Below are 25,219 nucleotides of genomic sequence, written 5' to 3'. Positions count from 1 at the left end.
TGAAAATTAAAGATTTCATAATACTGGACACAGCAAAAGTTTTTATTCTGTATTTCCTGTGATTAAGGTCAATGGAAAAGCACAAGTTATTTTAGGTAAATATGATTACGAGTGGTCCAAGGCTGCCTGATGAATTTTAACTTGCTGGGTTTTGATAAATAACATACAAAAATAAGCTACAATCATGTTTCATTATAAATATCACATCGTGATATATTTCAAGTTGTTTCATAATATCACAACTACTAAGTTGAACTATAAGAAATTATTGTTTTTGTAGATCAAAACTAGTCAAATACCAGCAATCTCATATATTCAACCTAAAATATATTCACATACATAAAACTGATCTCACACACACACACACACACACACACACACACACACACACAATCACATCCCCAGGGCAGTATCCTCTTCACATATTTGGTCCATGGACCTTTTTGAGAATCTAAAATTCTCTAGGAAAAAGATATATTTATACAAAATATACATAATTTCACCAGGATTTATAAAACTAACTTATAAATTTCAAATTAAGAACAGTGTTCTAAGAAAACGTTAGCTATTAATATATCCTCCACCACCAGCAATACTGAGATCCCATGGAATTCTCAAGAACAGCGCTCACAGCTAAAGAAATCCATTACTTCATTAAATAGGAGCTTTTCTTTTTAGTGCAATTAAATCTGATGACCACACTTACTATGTACCAGGCATTGTGCTGAGGGCTTCATACATGCTGTCTAAATTTAATACTCTCAGTTGGCTATGCCCATGAGGAACTATGACTTCGAAAGGTAAAATAAGACGCTCATGGCCACACAGGTAAAATGGGCCAACAGAGCCTCATATCCAGGGGCATCTGGTTCCAAAGTCCAGGTTCTTAATCAACGCACATATGCCCCCAGTAGAGGCTTCATTTCTCATATGCACACTTCACTGCTGCTAAGGGAAACGTCTCATTGTAATTTGTGGGAAATACATTCCCACTAGGAATCAAATCAGGACATTTCCTTGTTCATTGCTGGTGTTGCCTCGTCTGCGTCTCCAGCTGCTCCAGTTGGGTTCTGTTTCAAGAAAGAATCTTTGAATGCACCCCATCCACCATTTTGTGAACCACTGCCCTCCTTTCAAAGATCTGTATCATGGTTTAAATAGGTTCCAGGTTCACCCAACACTAAATATTAAGCAAGGGTGGCTCTTGATACAAGCGGGACGTTGAGAAGCTCTGTGTTCTGGAAGTCGGTGCCTCCTGGACCTTCCACTCGCTGTGTGTGTGTGCAGGACGATGGAACAGGATGAAAGTCAGAGGAAACAGAAGTGAGCTAGCCTGGCCTGAGAGGGGCCCCAAACACACATGCACCTCACATCACGAAACGAATCATGAGAAGCACTTCAAGTGTGAATAGGGATAGGCTGGAATCCCAGGGAAACCGTGCATGACAGTATCTGGCAAGGTCCCTAGCACCCAGCAGGGCCTCCAAAACTTTCCTTTACAAAGAAACACCTCTAGGGAAGCCCTGTTTCAGGGTCTAAGAAAGCAGTGTTCAGGATTTCATGGAGCACACAACATGTCCTGAAAAAACCAGGCTGTTCCGCCGTCAGTGATACTAAGATTTTGCGATCTTTCAGTTCGAGCTTTAAATTAACGAGCTCCCTAATCCCCAGTGAGCATCTGGCCCCCCGACCCCCATACTACTTTTGATTCTTACGTTTCAGAGGCCTTCGCTTGAATGGAAAATCTTTTATGCAAATGTCTGTACTATGAATATCAATACGATTCAATCCTGCACACAAGAGAAAAAAGCTGGAGGTCAAAATATACAAATTCTCATTGCAGCCAAGACCTTAAAAAGTTGTGCGATCTTCTGTGCCTTGGTCAAAGGTGGGAAAAAAGAAAAAAGGAGAAAAGAGTCGTGTGAGCTACAGCAGGGATGTTAACTTCTGTATTTCAACGTTCTCTGTAGAAGAGGCAAAGTCAGTCTCATTTCTCTCCTTTATCTGCTATCAAACTAAAAGACTTCTTAAAAGTATTTGAAAGTAAAAATATATAATCCTTTTGATCAATACATTGCATAAATGATCTTTAAAATAAGGGTGGGACAATGTATTCAGCTTTAAAGACAGCTTTGACAGAAGTATTTTCTTAAATCTATGGTTGTCAATGTAAGAAAATGTTTATTTACTTAAAGATGGCTTTACAAAAATCAAAATAAAGGAAATCTTACAGACCACTTCCACTAGAATGAAACCCTAATCTTTCTGATAAACTTGAAAGCTTTTCTGTGCTAAAGAAGAAGCTGATGAAAGTCGAAATTATTTACCCAGTGCAATGAGAACATTTTTGCATGGATACAAAATGATGGCGGTTTTTCCACATCCAGAAACTGAAACATTTCCTGCCAGAGCATCCTCCAAACTCTTCTATTGTGTTGAAACTGTAAAATCTTTCTAAATCAGGACTTCCTCCTATTATGCTTTAGAGGCGTCTTTCTGGGAAGGGTAGATCCAAGGCAAAAGGTAGGAATTCCTGCAACACCACCCAGTGGAAACATTACCAAAAAAAAAAAAGGCAAGATAAAATATGTTTAATAAAAGAAAATCTCATGTGTTAACTCCTCACTCAAACTCTGGACACCACTCTTTTTGCATCGATGGCAACCTGCAATCTGTTGTGCTTACAAACAGCCTCTAATATCACGTCTGCCCTGTGTTTTGCACGTGTGCACACACACCGCGCCACGGCAGGGTCAGGAAGGATGGTGCACCCCTGGGGAGGAAGGGGTCCCAGGTGGGGTCAGGTGTGGGCTGTGACATCACCCCTTCCTCTCAGAAGGATCCCCAAGGGATCCTGGGAACCAGGAAGCCTGCACAGCTGTGCTGGGCACCCCAGTCCTGATGCAGCAATGAGTGTTTCCTGGCAGAGAGGTGCCCAACCATCTGGCCCGAGCCACCTCCAACATCTGCACAGCCATTCTACCTCCCTGGTTCTGTCCTGGAGAGAGTTGCAGAGCCTCCTCCTCCCCTCACAGCTCCTTTCTCCAGTCCCTGCAAAACTCACTCTGGTGTGAGCATGACTTCGGCTCCCCTGACCTACCAAGGCAACAGTGCATCTCACAGCCTCCTCGGAGGTCATTTAAATCTGGTTGCACTTAATTTACTGCCTCCATCAAAACTCGTCTCTCTTCACCAGTGCCTGCTTCTCACAATGCATGACCCATCAGGCTATAATTTTCTTGGGAACTGGATGAAGCAACAAGAACCCTTGACCCTCTCCCTTCCAGCCCCTTCACAGAAAGCCCTGGCAGTGGCCTGGAGCAGAGGCGCCATTGCACGCTCTTCTCGGGAAAATTGGGAACTTTCTTGTCTTCTCTACAGAACTTAAAATGACAAAGTAAACTCAATCATTTCTGGATGGTTAAGTCACTAAAAAAAATTGCCCTCTGGCTGGGCGCGGTGGCTCACGCCTGTAATCCCAGCAATTTGGGAGGCCGAGGTGGGTGGATCACCTGAGGTCAGGAGTTCGAGACCAGCCTGGTCAACATGGCGAAACCCCGTCTCTATTGAAAATACAAAACTTAGGCTGGAGTGGTGGCGGGCGCCTATAATCCCAACTACTAGGAGGCTGAGGCAGGAGAATCGCTTGAAGCTGGGAGGTGGAGGTTACAGTGAGCCAAGATCACGCCACTGCACTCCAACCTGGCAACAAAGCGAGACTCTGTCTCAAAAAAAAACAAAAAAAACAAACAAAAAAAAACTGCCCTTTAACATCAGCCTACCTGGAAAAGTTAACCTTTCTCCCTTTCTAGAGTAAATCCACTGAAACCATTTTTAATCCCTCTTTTAAATGGTACATAGATATGGCAAAGGGTAACAGTTGGCTGAGCTAGACACTGTTTAGAGTATATGATCAGCATTAACACTTTACAGCGTAACATATTTGAATTGCTGATAATTTATTATGCAAAGGGTTCATTGTAGTATATACATCTTTTCTTTCTTTTTCTGAAGTTTAACATTTGCCAAAACATGTCAAGGTTTAGTTGGCTAATACTGACATGACCCAGTCTTTGGGTCCTACTCTATATAGTATTCTTGCAAAATGGTTATGAGTTGCTGGTATTTATGACCAAGGGATCACCATCAACATCTTTAGAGGTTTTTGAGAAGCACAAAGAGCTACCTGACAGAGGTGGTTCCTGAAGCAAGGAACCGGTTAGTTTCACTGTTTTTCCTTCGTGCTCTTCTCAACAAAACTCTTTCATGGTTTAGGAAATGCAAATTCCAGGCATAAACATTTATACATAAATCTGGTATGGTAATACATTCGCTTTGGAAGAGAACTATAAAAAACAGTGACTCTGCAGTCTTCAAAATATCATCACCTGCTCATGTGGTGGACATGTGTGGGGATTTCAGCTGCGTCTGAAGTCACGAAGGTAGTCACTAGCCCTTTAATAGCTTTACCCTCCCCATATGCATATGTCTTGCTCACATTTTTGTACAACGGACATCAAGTCAAGCTGCGTATGATGGTTATGGTGCCAAATGCAGAGGGATTCGAAATATATAGGACCTCTAATAAAATTCTTTTTAAAAGGAAGTAAAAATACAGTGGTGTTAAGGTAAAAGTGCAGGCACAGCGCTCTCACCTCTCATTCACTGTCTGTTTAAACCAAGCCCGACTTGTAGACAAACAACTGTAAGTGGAACACACTTTAAAACAGCTTGGTGTTCCTGGTGGGTACTGTTATTTCCAAAACTTGCAAAAATAAGACAGTGACTGATTTCAAAACTTAATAGTCTTCTCATAATGCCTCACATTTAAAACAGATTTTTAAATTAACCGTCAAGATGCACTGAATAAATGAGGAAAATAACATTAAAACTGTCACTGAGGGGCAGACCAACCGTTCATTCATTCATGTCCAGGGAATGGTGTTATGCAAAGACCACCAAAAAGCATCTGATGGAAGAGACTGGCTATCGGTGGGCATTAGCATCAAACATCAATCTGTATCCCAAAGCATCCTCGCTGCCCTTAATTCCCACGCGGGCATCTACCATCCACTGGCTTGGGCAGTCCGTTTTTGAAATGTCATATACAACTTATTACTCTATCTGCTCTTCCAATAACTCTTCAGCGTGAATATATTAACTGTACAAAATCACAGCCAGATCCTGCTTTAGAGGATCTTTTTTTCCCTTGTGAAAGAAAATCATGGCTCACACCTGTCATCCCTGTACTTTGGGAGGCCAAGGTTGGCAGATCACGAGGTGAAGAGTTCGAGACCAGCCTGGCCAACATGGTGAAACCCTGTCTCTACTAAAAATACAAAAGTTAGCCTGGCATGGTGGCACACACCTATAGTCCCAGCTGCTCAGGAGGCTTAGGCAGGAGAATCGCTTTAACCTGGGAGGCGGAGGTTGTGGTGAGCTGAGATCACGCCACTGCACTCCCGCCTGGGCAACGGAGTGAGACTCCATCTCAAAAAAAAGAGAAAGAAAGAAAGAAAAGAAAGGAAAGAAAAGAAAGAAAGCAAGAAAGAAAATAAATTGCCCTTTCATTAGGTAAAATACTTGAATCATTTGGTGTATGTCTGATTTTCTACATCAAGGTCTTAAAGTTTCTCCTTTCTGAAAGACAAACTACTAGGCTTTAATATTTAGGTTTAAAAAAAACACACAAAGGATGTGGCAGAGGCTGAAGGAAGATGCCGCTCTTGTGGTTCAGCTCTGATTGAAATCAAAGCAGGACAACGAGCTTATCTGAGAGCTATGAGCCCCAATCCTTTAAGAATTCACAGTACACTTGAGTCATCTGATGCAAGATGTCTTCAAACAGCATATAGTTTTGTCATTAAAGTAATACACTTTAAGAAGACTTTAACACTCTTCAGATGACTTCATTTGTCATCAATGCAGCATTGAGAATTAACGGTACAGCAACTAAAGGGGTGAATTAAGTGAGGGCAGAAACGCCGAGTGGCTGACGGGCTCTTCTGTTTTTGCCTCAACTATCTAAGATGAAGTCAGTCCATCTATGGGCATTTTACACTGGGCTATGCAGGCAGCAAAGATACGACAACATCTCTCTGCCCAGAGTTTCATCAGTTCTAACTCTCACTCGGGCGTCGCTTGGAGCATTTCGAGACATTTGTGCTAAACTGCTTTTTCAAAAAAGAAAAGAAGGGCTGGGTGTAGTGGCTCAAGCCTGTAATCCCAGTGGATTACCCAGGGGAGGCTGAGGTGGGAAGATCACTTGAGCCCAGGAGTTTGAGGCTGCCGTGGGCTATGATTGCACCACTGCACTCTGGCCTGGGTGACAGAGCAAGATGCTGTCTCTGAAAGAAAAAAAGAAAAGAAACCATCCAATGCCCTCTGGTCTAAATGATCAGTAGCTGGGGCTTGAAAAAAACGTACATAAATGTTAGCAGAAATAAATACCCTCCCAATGCTCATGAATTCTAATTGCCAGAGGGTTTCAAGATCATACAAGGAAACTGAGGTACTGCACCTCACACACAGTCCTAAAGATAATACTAAATGGTTTGGTCCCTTCTCTGTATGTTCATAATGGGATGTGCTGAGATGATCAGGAATCTATGCTTTCTTCTTTCCTGCAAATTCTGTAATAAATCCAGGTTCTCTCCTGACCTCTCATTGGGAAACAATGATTCTTCAAGGGTGGAGACGGTTAGTAAACATTCACTTATGCTCCTACCGTCTGCACAGAACCAGGGCTTCCATCCTACATGGGAAGTGACTCTGCAAAGAGGAGCAGCACCAACTGAAGTCACCTATTGTCCCATTCTCTCAGAAGCAGACCTCCCTCTTGCAGCCTACATCTATAAAGGCGCGTACATACTCCTCACCTTCCAGGGCGTAGGCCTTTCATCTGTGAATCAACTCCAACAAGGATATGCATCTGAGCCTCTAAAGGCCAGCCTTCCAAACTCCAGTAAGGGGACGAAGAGGGGAAGTGACATTTCCAGCTCAATGAGCATTAACCAGAGAAATATTCTTCACTTTTAGTGTTAGGGAATCATTCTAACATTTACACCTCCTTATCTTGCGTAATAGAATAGCATGATCTTCCTGGGCCTCAGGATCATTAACTCTGAGGATGACAACAACCTACAGGTGCACGCAGAGGAGAACTCCTACTGTTGATTCCTGCAGTTACCCCAGAATAAATTTCGGGCTTATTTTGATGTTGCTGCTGCTGTTGTTGTTGTTGATGTAATTTCTCTATTCTGACAATTAAGTGCAAGGAGAAAAATCTCCTTAATCATACATTCTGCTTAATCAAGGTTTGACTATCAACAAATTGCTCCTTGGCAAAACCCAGCTGAAATGTATTAGGAGACCTAGTCCTCTTCCACCAAAAACAGTTTAGGTATTTAGTCATTCAAGTCTTCATAATCAGATAAGCAGAATCTTTCGTTATTTCCAAACTCAATCAGAAACATCATTAATTTCAAAAAGGTACAGATGGAAGCTACACACACAGGTTTTAGTGTAAGTAAAGAAGGACCTTTAACTGTGGATCTTACAGGATTAAAAACTGGTTATCCAAGGGAACTACGAAAACTTGATCAAGTGAAGTCTTTAATAAAGGACTAATGATGGTTGCTCTACAACGATTAATTCTATATTAAAAAAACTTTACACTGACAGTCTTTCCATATATCCTATCCCATAAATTACTGTTAACCGACCACTCTCAGTATTGATATCAACAATAGGGCCAAACCTTGTCCTCCAGGATACTAACGAATTAACCTCATTTCTATACATCTACTTTTCTTGCAAGTCTAAACAAAAAGTATGGGAAGTGGCATAGAGGAGCTTTTTGGCTGTCTTTATGAGTTTTCTTTTGGAGACATAATCTCACTCTGTTGCCCACGCTGGAGTGTAACGGCACAATCTCGGCTCACTGCAAGCTTCACCTCCCAGGTTCAAGCGATTCTCCTGCCTCAGCTTCCCAAGTAGCTAGGAGTACAGGCGTGCACCACAACCCTCAGCTAGTTTTTGTATTTTTAGTAGAGATGGGTTTTCACCATGTTGGCCAGGCTGGTATCGAACTTCTAACCTGCCCGCCTCAGCCTCCCAAAGCGCTGGGATTGCAGATGCGACCCACCACGCCCAGCCTGTCTTTATGGTATAACCAAGAGATCTGCCTGTTATTAATCCAAGTAACTCATTGTCTAGGAAAGAGATGGACATATGCATAGCAACAAAGGGCTTTATCAAGTCCAAAGGCAAAACAAGGTAGGGCTATACTGACAAGCTCCCTGCAACACACACACCCCTGCTTCAGATTATTTTTAATTCATTGAGTGCCAGGTATTGTATAAAGTGCTGAGATAATACAAAGGATGAGAAAAACTGAAGCAGGCCCAGAGGGAGCTTACAGACTGATGGCACCGCAGACATGCAGCACATGACACAGACATGCGCAGGCATCCCCCAATATCCAAACCAAACGGGGCCAAAGTTTCGGACAGTAACTTCAGATCATGAGGGATGCCATGCTATCACATCTATTTGGTTTCTGGGTTATGGAGAAAATAGCATTAATGAACAATGAGGGGCACCAGCCCTATCTTCAGAAAGATGTCTCTAAAATTGTCTAGTTCCTGGCCAGGCACAGTGGCTCATGCCTATAATCCCAGCACTTTGGGAGGCCAAGGCAGGTGGATCACAAGGTCAGGAGTTCGAGACCAGCCTGGCCAGTATGGTGAAACCCCATCTCTACTAAAAATACCAAAATTAGCCAGGCGTGGTAGCGTGTGCCTGTAGTCCCAGCTACTTGGGAGGCTGAGGCAGAAGAATCACTTGACCCCAAGAGGCAGAGGTTGCGGTGAGCCAGGATCATGCCACTGCACTCCAGCCTGGGTGACAGAGCGAGACTCCATCTCATGTTCCTGTGTTTGAGTGACAAGAATTTGGAGAGAGAGAGAATTCGGGTAATGAAGAAACCTGTAAATAAAGCCTGTGGCGGCCAGGCATGGCGGCTCACATTTGTAATCCCAGCACTTTGGGAGGCCAAGGCAGGCGGATTACCTGAGGTCAGGAGTTCGAGACCAGCCTGGCCAACATGGCGAAACTCTGTCTCTAATAAAAACACAAAAATTAGCCAGGTGTGGTGGCACAAGCCTGTAATTCCAGCTACTTGGGAGGCTGAGGCAGGAGACTCTCTTGAACCCACATGGCGAAGGTTGCAGTGAGCCAAGATGGTGCCACTACACTCCAGCCTGGGTGACAGACCAAGACTCCATCTCTCAAAAAAAAAAAAAAGCTTGTGGTAAGGACTCTGAAGGCCAGGAGCAGATGACTAAGGGAGATCTACTCTAGGTGGCAGGAAAGGCTTCCCCAGGAAAAGATGGAGCTGAGTGTGAACTAAAGGACATCTACAAATTGGTTAGGCGTGGAGTCTGAAAAATTGAGGGGTCAGGGGAAAATTCCCTGTCAGCATTGACAAAGACCCAGTGGACAGAGGGCAGAGGGCACCCTAAGCATTTGAGGAACTGAGGTAAAGCCAGTTTGGCTGGCCCAAATCACATCTTGCAGCTTGAGTTAGGGGTTTTCGTCTTTATCCTAAGCTGATGCCACTAGAAGATTTTTCAGTAGAAGAGTGACCTGGTCAGATCTGCGTTTTGAAAGGATTGTTCTAGCTCCTAGGGAGAGAAGGGATCAGAGGGGGTGCAAGGGAATGTGAGAACCCTCAAGATACAGCAGTGGGGGCAGACAGCACTTTCAGACTATCAGAAGGAAGGAGGAGGAATTTAACCAGGTGACCAAACTCTTATCTGGCGCTACAGAGCACCCAACTCAGACAGTCAGTGATGTCCCCAAGAATGAGGTGGCTGTGGGTCATTAGAAATCAGTGCTGCCTGTCACAAACCTCAAAAGACTAGGAGGAAAGGAAGCATGGCAGCTAACATTGGCCTTCCACTGGAGTGTTCCTTATTCAGTAAGGGGCGAAAATGGAATTCAAGGGGAAACTTATAGGGAGCCCCTTTTTCCACCACAAAACAGCTGTTTACATTTCTGCATATGACTGTAAGTTAGGTATTTGGAGATGACAGCAAAAATTCATATCACACTTTCACAACTCTTAGAAGAAGAACTCAAGTTCTTTCCTCTAAATATAGTAGTACACGAATAGGGTTTCTGACTTGAAAGGGATTATCTCAGCTTCTTCACTTCAATCCCTCTTTTTTTTTTAAAACAAAAAACAAACAAAAAAAAAACAGGGTTTTACTCTGTTACTCAGGCTGGAGTGTAGTGCCACAATCACGGTTCACTGCAGCCCTGACCTCCCGGGTAGCTGGGACTACTGGCACGCGCCACCACATCCAGCTAATTTTTGGCAGATACGGGGTCTCATTATGTTGCCCAGGCTGGTCTGAAACTCCTGGGCTCAAGTGATCTGTCTGCTTCAGCCTCCCAAAATGCTGGGATGACACATGTGAGCCACTGCACCCAGCCTCTGCTTCAACCACTTTACCATCAGTCTAAAGAAACTGGGGTCTGGGAAGATTAACTAATATCTTCTCATCCCAATTAGTCTTAAGGTAACACATATTACTTTTGGTTAAATATTTTGCGGATATTAGATAATACAGAAAGGATTTTTCTTTTTCCTTTTACTGTATGATGAGGAAATCTATACATTCTGATTTATTTTTAACCAAGCAGGTTAAATAAAATACCACAATATTTTATCAAGGTATTCTGAAGTTTAAGAATCTATATGGTAGAATCATGAAATTGCCATAATGGAATTTTGCAAATAGCCAGGGATAATGAGACCCCATTTCCACAAAAAATAAAAAAATTAGCCAGAGGCCAGGCTCACTCCTATAATCCCAGCCCTTTGGAGGCTGAGGCAGGGAGATCACTTGAAGCCAGGAGTTTGGGACCAACCTGGCCAACATGGCAAAACCCCGTCTCTACTAAAAACACAAAAATTAGCCAGGCATGGTGGCACGTGACTGTAATACCAGCTACTCAGGAAGCTGAGGCATGAGAACTGCTTAAACCCAGGAGGTGGAGGTTGCAGTGAGCCCAGCTCGCACCACTGCACTCCAGCCTGGGCAACAGAGCCAGACACTGTCTCAAAAAAAAAAAAAAAAAATAGGCCGGGCGCGGTGGCTCACGCCTGTAATCCCAGCACTTTGGGAGGCCGAGGCGGGCGGATCACAAGGTCAGGAGATCGAGACCACGGTGAAACCCCGTCTCTACTAAAAATACAAAAAATTAGCCGGGCGCGGTTGTGGGCGCCTGTAGTCCCAGCTACTCGGGAGGCTGAGGCAGGAGAATGGCGTGAACCAGGGAGGCGGAGCTTGCAGTGAGCCGAGATCGCACCACTGCACTCCAGCCTGGGCGACAGAGCGAGACTCCGTCTCAAAGAAAAAAAAAAAAAAAAAAATTAGCCAGGTGTGGTGGTGCACAACTGCAGTCCTATCTGCTTGGGAGACTGGGGCAGGAGGATCACCTGAGCCCAGGAGTTTGAGGCTGCACTGAGCTATGACAGTGCCACTGCACTCCAGCCTGCGTGACAGAACCAGGCTCTGTCTCTAAATACATAAGCCAAAAAACACTTGGGTATATGGAAATATTGTCTCTTTGGGCAGGGTTACATGTATGTATACAATAGCCATTAAGATCTGTGCATTTTAATATATGTAAATCATACTGTAACTTAAAGAAAAAAGAGAGGGGAAGATACCAAGAGCCTCGTTTTCTTTATTCTATTGCTTGGAGTACGGGAGCCCTAGCTTCACCAGTCTTAAGAGGAGGTCTCCGACAGGAGGAGTAAGTCCTCATGTTCTATAGCACTGCAGGATGACTATAATACAGTTCCAATTAGCTACAAGGAAGATAATGAATGTTCCAAACACAAATAAATCATAAACATTTGAGATGATGGATCTAATTACCTTGATCTAATTACTATACATTATACACATGTAAAAATTCACTATGTACCCCATAAATATGTACATTTATTATATATCAATTTTAAAAAGTAAAATAAAAAGAGAAGGTATCCAGATAACTGTTTTATACCTATCCCATCACTCCCACATTACATATGGATATTCAGAAATTGTTCTTAGTTATAGAAACTTTAAGCATACTTACTATGTGCTTTAGATCCTTGTTTTAGAGTGTGCAAGTAAATTCATTTCAGTCTAATTCAAAGTAGAATACAGTAACATAACATCATCTAAATTTCTTCAAAAATATACAAGTAAATTTCTCAGCCATGTTATAAAGTACTCTTATATAATTCCTAGAAAAATGCAGTAATTACTTTCCAGGAAATGTAAATTAATACATAGCAATAAAGTAGTCAATGACTTTATTCCTAGTGGGAATTCAAACCAAATCACAATTTATTGAAATGACTAGTTCAAAGTTTATTTTAAAAATGCTGACATGTATGTAAATCTCCAGTAATGGATGAAAGGCCATTTTTATTTTGGTTTCAGGCAGGAACCATGGGGAGTTGAATTTCTGCATACAATAGTTATTTAAAAGAATGAGTGATCTACCATTTTTGAAGGCATTTAGAATTTCACAGAAGGTTACACACACGCACGCACACACACGCGCACACACACACACACACAGAGCTAATTTTATTTACTGGGGCTGCTCTATAAGTGGCAAAACTAGAGTTTTCATGGTCTCACTGCCATGTTTCAATCCAAAGGCTGAATGACCTAATTCAAAGTGGCTATGAACAGCAGTAATCTTGAGCTAAAAATCAATTTAAAACACCAACTTCAAAGTTTGGACACTCCACTGATAGAAAATGAAACAGTAATAGGAGTCACTAAAGCGTACAAATGACACCTTCCTCTCCCTTCGTAGTTGGATAATTTCAAAGTATATTTTCAGTTTAACCTGGTTTCTCTTCTTTCATCATTTAACATTCTATTTTGATGTGTAGTGCCCTGTACTTCCTGTTACTACATCTTGATATTCTACTGCAAATCATGACTCATCCTTAAATCACAGAGAAACTCATCAAAATCCAGAATTTCACAGCACATAGGAACTCAGTCTTTCAAGAGGGCAGCATTCTTAGAACATTACTTGAACCACAGAGGACAAAAAAACACTGAACGAGTCCATGAAGAAATTATGTCAATCCATGGTTGAGCCAACACATTTATTAGATCAATAAATAGAAGCTCTATGTGATAATTTCAGTCTCAGTACTAATTATTAAAATGTGTTAAGTGATAGTTAAGTGAAAAAAGTTATAAAACAGTAAGTACAGTGTGCTTTCAATTAAAAATGGTATGTGCATGTGTGGATATACATAGACACACATGCATTTTTTTAAAACTGGACAATTACACACCAAAATGTAAACAGTGGAATTATGGGAGATGTCTATTTTTTTCATTGCAGTTTTCTGTATCTTTGTAAGGCAATTCACATGAATATTTTTTACAACAAGAAAAAAAAACAACCAACCTTTAGAAGATACTATTTTGCTAGCATGGTCTCAAAGTGTGTTAAAAGTCGATTTATACAAGCAAAGAGAAATTAAAGATAACTAAGACATAAAAAACTTTCGCCTGAAACATACAAGAAAATCTGACAAAAATGGAGTCCCCTTCCCCTCTCATCTGTATATTTATGTACAGAACCTTAGGAAAGGGTCAGAAGAAGACAGTCATCTGGGCTCTACAGCCAGAACAAAGCCAGAATAGACAGCCAGCCCATTTCTTTGAAACTTTAATGAGACAGCTGGTACAGTGGTTCACACCTGTAATCCCAGCTACTGCGGAGGCTGAGGTGGGAGGATCACTTGAGCCCAGGAGGGCAAGGCCAGCCCTGGCAATATAAACAATTAAAAAAATAAAGTTTCATGAGAAGTCCAGGTCTGGGAAACACGGAGATGACTGAGTCATTCCTTAGGACTGGAAGGGAACAAAACTAACAATTAGTAAGCAGCAACTCACCCTCAGTGAAAAAAGACTCTACTCCAGGAAGTCACATTCTTGGATAGTTTTCTATGAAATGTTTTGGGTTGTCATCAGGTCATGTTTTGCAACATTTCACAGCACCATGTTGGTCTTCTGAATCAGATATATGAATATAATTGGGTACCACAGAACACACAAAATCCAGTATCTGACAGCTAAGAAGGGAATATTGTAATTTACATACACTGCCTGGAAGTCCTTTAAGACCAATTTCAGGAAAAGATTCAAGCTCCAAAAAGTTATTACAAATTTTAATATATGACCTCAGAGTTACATGTACTGTATATTAGCACTTTTGACTTATTTAATGTTTTATACAAGAAAAAGAGGAGGTCTTTAATAAATGTTTAGGTAACTTCAATCCTCAAACGGAGCTGACAAATCACTGCTCTCCCCTATCTGGACTACTGCCATTCTGGTCTCAACAGCATTGGTACCAAGTGCATGAAGATGCTATACTTGCGGAGTTTCAGAGATGGCCTAATCCAGGACATAAAGGGTACACCATCACAATGTCACCATCCGTATGTCACTCTATTGTTGCATGTTACTGACCAAAAAGAGAAAGAGAAAATTCGTGAATGCTATGTTATGTATGCGGCCCCAAAAGTACAGCTGATGACTTTTCAATGTCCTATTTGTTGACTGAAAGCATGTTAAAGAGCTTTCATCATCTTCATCATCATTAAATAAGATTTTTCTCAATCCACTATAGAAATGTTGGGCCAAAAAATTCTTTCTTCTGCACTGTTGACTGGTTAGCAGCATCTCTGGCCTCTACCCTCTAGAAGCCAGTACACCTCCTTAGTTATAACAACCAAAAACGTCTCCAGACATTGCCAAACGTCTCCCGGGAGGTAAAATTACTCTTGAGAACCATTGACATAAATGAACCTATGTGTCCCAAATAATTACTTACAAGGAGGAATTCTAAATACTTCCTTTTTTATTTAAAGGAAATGTACTCTGGAGAGTTTACAACCTCCATTCTTAAGGAACTCTCACGCAAAATATATGAGATCTTGTAAGTCTTTTTTCTTATCTATTATAAGTTTTGTTAGCCTACTCACAGCTTTCAATGCTACAATTTATTGAGCACCTACTCTGTGACAGGCATAGCATTAGGGACATCCTGTACTCATGTCCACTGACTCATACCCCAGTCGGGCTGTTTGGGCTGTTTTTAGGACACACTTTGCCACCGTAAAAGAACTGCCAACACCTTAAAAGCAACATGTCTTTGTCAATAAAGGGGCCCCATCGTTCCAATCAGGTTCCTTTTGAACCTTTTTAGTAATTCCACACATTTCTAGGCAACATTTACATTTTTTTTTAAACTTTTTTTTTTTTTTAAGACAGCAGAAGGCCTTTGCTATATTTGGTATAGAAAGACCATCACTTTTCAAACTCAGAGGGGCTTGTAGGCAGGATCATTACTGGAAACTCTAAGAACACTTATGGACAGTCTCCTTAACTGCCTGACCCATGTGCCCTCCTAACACAATTTGTAATTTTATCATCCTCATAAACTGAAACTCCTAACTGACCTTTTCCAAATAAATGGGTGCCATGGTGAGAGAGAAAGAAAAAGAGATCAGACAGTATTTTGTAAGGCTCACAAATGGATTTCAGCTCATGAATAGATGCCTGGAATATGCCCCACCCCCTCCCACCCCCAACGACAGCACAGATGGAGAATATGGGTGTGTGTTGAGCTGCTTCTCTCCCCCTACCCCTCAACACACAGACACACGCGGGAAAGAAAAACCCGCAAATCTGAAATCCAAAATGGCCAAAGTGGCTTCAAAGTTTTCAAGACATGTCCTGAAAAGGCTCGTTGGGCTGCTGCACCCCTAAGTAAATAAAGCCGTAACTTGTCTCGTTCCCCAGCGCCGGGCTTCCAGGCTGACAGTGGCTGCACAAAACCCCTCCTGTGCCGAGCAGCGGAAACTCCTAATGAGATTAGTTGGTGTGTGTGCAGACATTACTTAGCAATGACTAAGGGGGCTCTCTCTTCCTGCAGCAGCCAGTGGAAAATTCAAGGAACTTTTTCCCCCTGCAGCAGCAGAATCCCTTTAACCCTCTCCCCAGCCAACTCCAAAAACAACTCAGCCTCCCCCTTCCCCGCCACCCCCAGGCTGGAGGACTGGGGTGGGGGGAGTTAAAGACCGGCCAGGGGCTTTCAAAGGAGGGAGGGTAGGAGGGGGCTGGCGGGGAAGGGGCGGGGGACCCCTCGAACACTACAAAGGAAACTGTAAAAGGCACAAATACATAAACCTGAGAAGGAGCAAACCACAGTTTCTTTGTGAGCTCCTCTAGTGAGTCATTTTCAAGATGCTGTCTGCTGCCAGTTTCAAAGCGGAAGCGCATGGCAATTAGTCTTGCCGTTTCCAGACAAGCCAGAAACTCTCCCGACACTCGTTTTTTTTTTTTTTTTTTTTCTTTCTAAAAAGCCCCTTTTGCAGTTTCTGAAATAACATTTCTTGCTTCCACCTCCACCCGCCGCCTAACTGCAGCTTGTCCCTAGGATGATTCGGTTCAGAAAAGATAACAAAACCGAGACCTTTTATTTTTGCGTTTTAACTACTCCAAAATCTTAATCCCTCCTCCCCAAAAGTTACAGTAGCGTCACAGGCCAACAATAAGTTCGAAGGTAAAGAGGGATGGAGCGTGGAAGGAGCCCCAAGATCATTTCTTGCCCGGTCCTTCTCCAAAACCGTGCCCAGTAAAGACGCCGGCTTTTAAATGTCCGACTGGGCGTGCGCCTGGGGCGGTGACCTGGGCGGGGGTCACCTGCCAAGCGAGAGTGGACGCAGCCCCCAGCCCCACACCTTCGCGACTCATGCCCTCCACCGCCCTCTCCATCCCTGTCTTCCTCCCTGGATCCGAGCACCGATGCCCTTTGCCCACTCGAGGGGAACCTAACTGAGGTCCCAGTTGGAAGGTCAGCGGTGGTCCAGCCTCCAGGCACTCTGCCTGCTCCGGCCACGGTTCTTCCCAGGGACCCGAAGTCTCGCCTTCCCCCGCTCCCCGCGCTGCCTGCAGCGGGGCCCTGGGCAAGCTCTCAGGGTTGTACGCCCGGCGCCCCTTCCTCTGGGCTCGCAGCACAGCCCCAGGGAGGTGAGCCGCGGGCGCAGGGTCCCCGCAGCCCCGGGCCCGGCGCGAGCTCGGGCGACAGCGGTGGCAGCGACGCGGGCGCAGGAGCATCCCCGGCGCCCCCTCCCCGCGGCCGGCCCTCCAGTGCGGACGCACCCCCACCCCCACCCCGGCCGGCAGCCCACTCCGCGGCGCCCCCCGCCCCACCCCCATCGCGCCCAAGAAAAGAAAGAAAAAAAGAAAACTCCACCAAAGAAACTTTGTAAGTGTCCGAGCAACAGGCAGAAGAAGCCCTGCTACCTACCCAGATGTAGGGGAGTCTTCTTCGGGGGGAATTTCTAGGAGGACCCGGGCGAAAGCCCCCGACTTTCCATGCTGACAGGCGTCTGCAGACGGTCTGTGGCTCTTGTAATGAGATCCTGATTTTTCCCCCTTTTTTTCTTTCTCTCGCTCCTCTTTTTTTTTTCCCCTCTGGTGTGTGTGAGAGCAGGAAGTTGGAGCAGTCAGGCCGAGCCGGCTCACTTCCTTTACTGCATTATTCCCCAGGCGGTGTGCAGTCTGTGTAAACAGGCTTTTCCGCCCCGCGCCGCGCGCCCCGGCCGCGGCTGTGCGCCGGGGCTGGCCGCCCAGGCCCGCGCCTCCCCCGCCGCCCCGGCCCCGCGCGCGCCCCGCACCGCCCCCACCCGCCCCGCTTCCTGCGCGGCCACCCCGGGGAGGAGCCTCCGACCCGCGGCGACTCAGCGCGGCCTCAGCCCCACCCCACGGGGAGGAGGGTCCGCCCGCAACCCGCAGAAGCCGCCGAGCTTCCCCCGATGCCGGGGATCCCTCCTCACCTCTCCCCCTGGGGGTCGAGCGCGCGGGGGCACCACGGCGGGGTCGTGCTCTGCGCAGTTGGCCCGGGAGGGGCGTCCCGAGGTGGGAAGGTGGCTGGACTCGCTGTTTCCCATCCGCCGGGATGGAAGAGTTGAGGGGCAGAGGGGAGTGGGGTTCAGGGTTTGGTTGCGCTGGGCAAAGGACTGCTTTTCCTGTGGGTGAGGGCACAGTTTCCGTCTGGGGTTGGAGATGGACACCGTTCCTGTCTGGGTTTTCAATGTTTTAAAAGGCAGCCCTCGTGCTAGCTCCAGCCTGTAATCCCAGCACTTTGGGAGACCGAGGCGGGTGGATCACCTGAGGTCAGGAGTTCGAGACCAGCCTGGCCAACATGGTGAAACCCTGTCTCTACTAAAAATACCAAAAAAAAAAAAAAAAAAAAATCAGCCTGTTGTAGTGGTGGGTCCCTATAACACCACTCGGGAGGCTGGGTGAGAGAATCGCTTGAACCTAGGAGGCAGAGGTTGCAGTGGGCCAAGATCGCCCCATTGCACTCCAGCATGGGTAACAAGAGGGAAACTCGGTCTCAAAAAAAAAAAAAAGCCAGCCCTCAGTGTGGAGGGGGGGAGCGGGGGTGGGGGGGCCTGTGGGGAAAGGATAAGGAACCACAACACTGGAAGCCATGGAAATAACCAGTGCCCGCAGGGCCAGAGATTGAGGCTTGAAGGGAGGCTGTGTGGTCTCAGGACTGGTCTCCACACCTCCACATCCCTCAAGGAGGTCCCACCTCTGAGGACTCAGGCCAGGCTGATAGGAGAGCCCACCCATTGCCCCCACGAGGTGGGGAGGATGCCTGTTGAAGAGCCCCTCCCTTCCCAGGCCTGCGCCTCACTACTCAGGCTCCAGAACCTTACATTCCCATGCCGCCACTTAGCAGCCCAGACCCCTGGTTTTTAAACTTGACCCGAGGGGCTTGTTAAACCACTGGTGGCTGGGCCTCTCCTGGAGTCCCAGATTCAGTAGGTCTGGGGTGGCTCCCAGCCCCGGCTAATGTCAGAATCACCTGGGGAGTGTTTTGACACTCACCAGCGATATAATCAACCCAGGCCAGTTAAGTCAGATTCTCTGGGGGCCGAGCGTGAGTCCTTTCAAAAGGCCCACATTCTAAGAGTTCCTCCACTACATTTGTTTCTATTTTTGCAATCTCTCCTGAAAAGATTATTTGTTTACAAATTTCTCACTGCATCAACTGTGAGCTTCTAAAGGGCACGGGGTGTGTTTTACTGATTAGTTTCACATCCCAGCTCCAAGTGCCTATCTGAACACACAGGTGATAGGAATTTCCTTCGGGCATTTGCTTCAGGGCTCATGTGGGTAGTCCACTGGAAGGATGGGAGAATGCCCTCCAGACCTCTGAGAAGGAGTGGGAAACCTGTGGGGTGTAGGGTGGGGGCATGGTAGGAGAGTGGGGCAGAAGGAGAAGATATGGAAAAGAGGGCTGCTTATCAATGCCTGATTTCCCACAGCTAATTTTCCACTTTGGGTATTATCCTTTTAATCCCCAGTCGTCGTCTTCTGTCACTCAGCAGAACACCTACAGTGTCCCTATATGATCCAGCTGTTGGACTGAGAGAATGTAAACTTATTATCCTCAGGGGAAAAAAAAAAATCCACACAGTTAAGAACTCATGTTGCTTTGCTTTAGGAAGTATACGCCTGAAAGGAAACTGGTCTGAAAAGGCTATGTTCTATATGATTCCAAACTATATGACGTTTTGTAAAAGGCAAAACTATGGAGATAGTAAACAAGATCAGTGGTTGTCAGGGGTTAGCAGGGAGGAGGGTTGAACAAGAGGAGCACAGAGGGTAAGGAAACTACTACTCGGTATGATACTATAATGTTGGACACATTTGTTAAAACCCACAGAATGTACAACACCAAGAATGAACTCTAATGTAAACCATGGACCTTGGGTGATAATGATGTGTCAATGTAGATTCAATTACAACAAAGGTACCACTCTGGTGGGGGATGTTGATGATTGGGGAAGTTGTGCATGTGTCAGGGCAGGAGGTATATGGGAAGCCGCTGTACCTCCTACTCAGTTTTGTTGTCAGTCTAAAATCACTTTAGGGCCAGGCGTGGTGGCTCATGCCTGTAATCCCAACGCTTTGGGAGGCTGAGGTGGGTGGGTCACCTGAGGTCAGGGGTTTGACACCAGCCTGGTCAACATGGTGAAACCCCATCTCTACTAATAATACAAAAATTAGTTGGGTGTGGTGGTGTGCGCCTGTAATCCCAGCTACTCAGGAGGCTGAGGCACAAGAATTGCTTGAACCCAGGAGGTAGAGTTTGCAGTGAGCCAAGATCAAGCCACTGTACTCCAGCCTGGGTGACAGAGTGAAATTGTGTCTCAAAAAAATAAAAAGATAAAATCACTTTAAAAAATAGTGAAAAATAGTCTAGGGGACAGGTGTGGTGATATTACTCTCACCTCTAATACCAGCTACTCAGGAGGCCGAGGCAGGAGGAGAGCTTGAGCACAAGAGTTCACACTCCAGCCTGGGCAACAGAGTGTTTTTTTTTTTGAGACAGAGTCTCACTCTGTCGCCCAGGCTGGAGTGCAATGGTGTGATCTCTGCTCACCAAAACCTCTGCCTCCTGGGTTCAAGCGATTCTCCTGCCTCAGCCTCCTGAGTAGCTGGGATCACAGATGCGTGCCACCATGTCTGGCTAATTTTTGTATTTTTAGTAGAGACGGGGTTTCACCATGTTGGTCAGGCTGGTCTCAAACTCCTGACTTCGTGATCTGCCCACCTCGGCCTCCCAAAGTGCTGGGATTACAGGTGTGAGCCACCGCGTCCAATCAACCCTGTTTCTTAAAAAAATAAAAAATACACACACATGCACATATGAAGTATATGAAGTCTTTTTTTTTTAAAGTATATTCAAAGCCAAACTTAAGTATATTTTAATTCAGTGATTTTTATGCTTTTATTTTTGCACAACAAATCTTTGTAGAATCCTAACATGTAAGGAAGCATGTTTTTGTCAACCAGTTTTATTGTTTTGTAGAAATACCTCATCCAAAACACTTCTGACACACTTTTGGGCAGCTTTAGGGTTTCTCAGCCCATATGAAATCCTGGTAAGTTTCTCTGGTATTTTGAATTGTCCACACGACTACTCTCAGCTCTTCACATGCATGGGTGATTCAGAGCTGACTCTGGTCTTCCTCAAAGCACAGGGCATAGCTTTTATTTTCAGGTGTCGGCAGCTTCTGTTCTTTGCATTCTAAGAGAAAACTGCTATTTGTTTTCCTTGCTTTCCTTCCCACAATCAAAAAGCAGCCAAGGCCAGGGGAGGTGGCTCATTCCTATAATCCCAGCATTTTGGGAGACCACGGCAGGCGAATCACTTGAACCCAGGAGTTCGAAACCAGCCTGGGCAACATGGCGAAACTCCAACTCTCTACAAAAAAATACAAAAATCAGCCAGGCATGGTGGTGCATGTCTGTGGCCCCAACTACCCCAGCTACTCAGGAAGCTGAGGTGGGAGGATCACCAGAGCTCAGGAGGTCTAGGCTGCAGTGAGCCGTGGTCACACCACTGCATTCCAGCGTGGGCAACAGACCTTGAGACCCTGTCTCAAAAAAAAAAAAAAAAAAAAGCAGCCAAAAGATGTGGTATCTGCTATTGCATGATCCATACTCCCCTTTCTATGCTTTTGTTTTAAAACAGTCAGGAGTTAGGACTGAGTAGATTTCAAGTAGGAGTTCTTTAGGAGCCCTTTATAGCAAGTGACAGAGCCCAGGGTCATATATTTTGGCTGGCCAAGAAACAAGTGAGACTCTCTCAGCTTTAAAAAGGACAGCTGAGATTCCACCAGAGATGATATGCAAAATTTGTGTGTTTGAGGAATGAGAGATAGTGTGATACTCTGGAAGGTACACGGACAGGGTCAGGGAGAGGCAGCTCAACTCAACCCTATGTATGAAGAATGGAAGAGGGCTAAGTCTCAAAAAAAAAAAAAAAAAAATCAAAGCCTGGTTCCAAAAGAAGGGGTGTATTAGTCAGCTTCTGCTGGGATAATACCACGTAACAAGCAACTCTAAAACTTAGTAGCTTACGGCAACAAACGAGTCTAGGTTGGCTGGGCTTGGCTGGGCTTGGCTCCAATCTGCAGGCTGAATGCATGTTGGCTTCTCACTTCTGGGACCAGGCTAAAGGAAGAGACACCACTTGGGACATGGTTCTCAAGGAGAGTTGGAGCTCAAGTAGGGGTAAGTGGAAACGTGATGTTCCTTAAAACCTCTGCTTAGGACTGGCACACTCTCACTTCTACACTTTAACATCCTATAATGTATAACAGAATGGGATGCTATCAAAAGGAAAGAAAAAAATTACAGATGGATGAGACAACAGAGCGGGAGAAGAAAACTAGTTTTACAATAAACCAAACTAAAATTTACAATAAACCAAGCTGAATAAATAATGTTTGAAGCTTATGAATTGATGAATTTCTGATAGAAGCTCAAAAGAGTGTGCCATCACTACCTTTGAAGACTGCTTCAATATTGGGGGGCTAGGAGGTAGGGCTGGGAAAGAACAGCCAAAGCCTGATGGTAAGACAGACCAGTCTGGTGGAATGTGTATCTGGAATCAGGAATTTGGGGATCCAGTCCTGTACCTGACTTGTTCTAACTATGGGGCCTTGACTAAGTCACTCACCCTCTCTGGGCTGGAACAAGTGTCAGTTTTTACTGATGTTTACAGTGAATGCCAATTTTATATTAAAACAACATGTGTTATGGACTAAGATTCTTAAATGTTCATTTAAAAGCATATTTAAAATTGTTGTATAGACTTGTAGGCAGCCCTCTGTAGGAGTCTGCGGACTCCCTTTTGTGTTGTTAGAGGTATTTCAGGGGGACATTTGAGAAATATTGACTTGGACCATCTTTCTTGCCCTCAGACAGGCCACTCATGGGGCAGAGGTTGGCAAACTGCAGTCCACAGAACCCACTGCCTGTTTCTGTATGACTTTTGAGTGAAGAGGTATTTGCCTTTTCTTTTTCATTTTTAATTGTGGTTTAAAAAGTCAAATTTACCATCCTAACTATTTTTAAGTGTATAGTTAGTTCTGTAGTGTTAAGTAGATTCACATGGTTGTGAAGCTCACCTCCAGAATTTTTTCATCTTATGAAACTGAAATTTTTTCATCTTAACCAACTGAAACTCTATCGCCATTAAACACGTGCCCCCCGTCTTTCCCTTCCCCAGCTCTTGGCAACCATGGTTCTACTTTTTGTTTCTGTGAATTTGACGAGATACTTTGTATAAATGGAATTGTACAATATTTGTCTTTTTGTGACTGGCTTATTTTACTTAGCATAATGTCCTCATGATCATCCATATTGATCATGTGACAGGATTTCCTTTCTTTTTATTTTATTATTATTATTGAGACAGGGTCTCGCTTTGTCACCCAGGCAGTCCTGCAGTGGCATGATCACAGCTCACTGCAGCCTCGACCTCCCAGGCTCAAGTGATTGTTCCTCCTCCACCTCCCAAGTAAATGGGACGACAGGTACGCACCAACACACCTGGCTAATTTTTTATTTTTTGTAGAGATGGCATCTTGCTATGTTGCCCAGGCTCATCTTGAACTCCTAGACACAAGCAATCCTCCTGCCTCATCCTCCCTAAGTGCTGGGATTACAGGCATGAGCCACTGCACCTGGCCTTCCTTCCTTTTTAGAACTAGATACTATCCCATTGTTTGTGCATACCACATTTTATTTATCCATTCATTTGTTTTGGACATTTGGGTTGCTTCTACCTCTTGGCCATTGTGAGTAATAAGAATCTACGTTTTTAAATATTTGAAAACAAGCCAAAAGAAGGATAATATTTTGTAACATGTGAAAATTATGTGAAATCCAAATTTAGTGTCCCTAAGTAAAGTTTTATTGGAACACAGCCACATTCATTTATTTACATATTGTCTAACACTGTTTTTGCACTGTAACAGCATGCTGGAATAGTTGTGACAGAGACCATATGGCCCATAAAGCTGAAGATATTTACTTTCTGGCTCTTTATAGAAAAAGTTTGTCAACTGCTGGCATAGGCAAAAGAGATTCTGTGCTGTTTTTGGTTTGGATTTTTAACTGCGTTTTCTTTCTCATTTCAGACAAGGCCCTTGCTTGCCACATCACGTAAAAATATTACGTGTCTTTAATGCACTTCACATCCAGGAACTTCAGCTTCAAAGAAAACCAAATGCTCATGCTTCATTTAACTCCCCTTATTTGGTCTTCCGAAGAGGTGAAGAATAGCTGGCACTCACTGTCCCAGACACTGAGATGGCATTTCAAGATTTTCTCTGCAATCTGGTCTCTGAACAGACCTGAGCCTTTGTCTGCTAGTTCCCAACCCTGGTTACACATCAGAACCATGTGCTCCAGGACCTGACCCCCTGGAGTCTGAGGTTGAGCCCAGGAAACTCTATGTCTCCATATTTCCATCCAGACACCCTCTGTCTCCATGAAACCCTTGTAAATGTCTTACTCACTCTTTAGACATGGCTTAAACCTCACCTCCTCTAAGAAGTCTTCCAAGATTCACCAGATGAAATGCATGGCACATTTCTCCTACACCCCCACAGAACCGTGTTTGAACTTTACAGCTTAGACTTATTTCTATGACTTGCTTCACTATGCATTCCTGTCTCTACATCCCTAACACCTGCCAAGAAAGTGCTAAAAAATTTTTGTTGAATCAATCAGTCCATAATAGAAGAAATGATGTAAAATACAGTTTTGTAAATGATGTTATACTGTACTAATTGAGATATGTGAACAATCATTGAGAAGAAGAATAATTAATGACATTTGGGGGGAATTAAAACTGATTCCAAGCTTCATATTTTTAAATTTAAAACATGACTGAAATTCATTAACACCCTGTACCCTCACACCCACCCTGAATCCACATCATACCTTTAGAAAGGAAGGGAGGGTAAATACGTAGCGGTAAAGTGTCCTAAACTCCTAAAACGGTGAGACATTGCCATCGTTTTCGAGATGCATACAAATGAGAATGTGTACTGACCAGCTGCCGGTCAAAATCACTTCCTACATGCTATAAATCTGATATGCCCAGAAACACACAAATGGTCTTTGACCCTTTCCCTTTCAGTGATGCCCAGAGTTCCTGTGCAAACAACTATTTTGGATTTTAAATGTGTAGATCAAGAAAATCGAGTATTTTATCTTTTGCTGTTTTG

The 25,219-nt window shown here is 44.3% G+C and overlaps 1 protein-coding gene and 1 long non-coding RNA gene across 3 annotated transcripts in view; one reads left to right on the top strand and one right to left on the bottom strand.

Moving 5' to 3' along the window:
• Positions 1–17,817, bottom strand: part of ELK3 (ETS transcription factor ELK3) — a 79,533-nt gene extending 61,716 nt beyond the window's left edge. The window contains exon 1 of one of the 2 annotated variants that reach the window (XM_015152478.3): positions 17,422–17,817. The gene's annotated coding sequence lies outside the window, so the exon portion shown is untranslated. 2 annotated transcript variants of the gene reach the window in all.
• A 2,844-nt stretch (positions 17,818–20,661) lies between these two features.
• Positions 20,662–24,873, top strand: LOC144332984 (uncharacterized). Its single transcript, XR_013401275.1, has 4 exons — positions 20,662–22,211; positions 22,904–22,986; positions 23,421–23,518; positions 24,125–24,873. It is a non-coding gene; the product is annotated as an uncharacterized LOC144332984 (long non-coding RNA).
• The last annotated feature ends 346 nt before the right edge of the window (positions 24,874–25,219 follow it).

Source organism: Macaca mulatta, chromosome 11 (assembly GCF_049350105.2).
Source record: "Macaca mulatta isolate MMU2019108-1 chromosome 11, T2T-MMU8v2.0, whole genome shotgun sequence".
Lineage (NCBI taxonomy): Eukaryota > Metazoa > Chordata > Mammalia > Primates > Cercopithecidae > Macaca > Macaca mulatta.
Note: the sequence above shows the minus strand (reverse complement) of the source record. Positions and strands in the feature narration are given on the sequence as shown.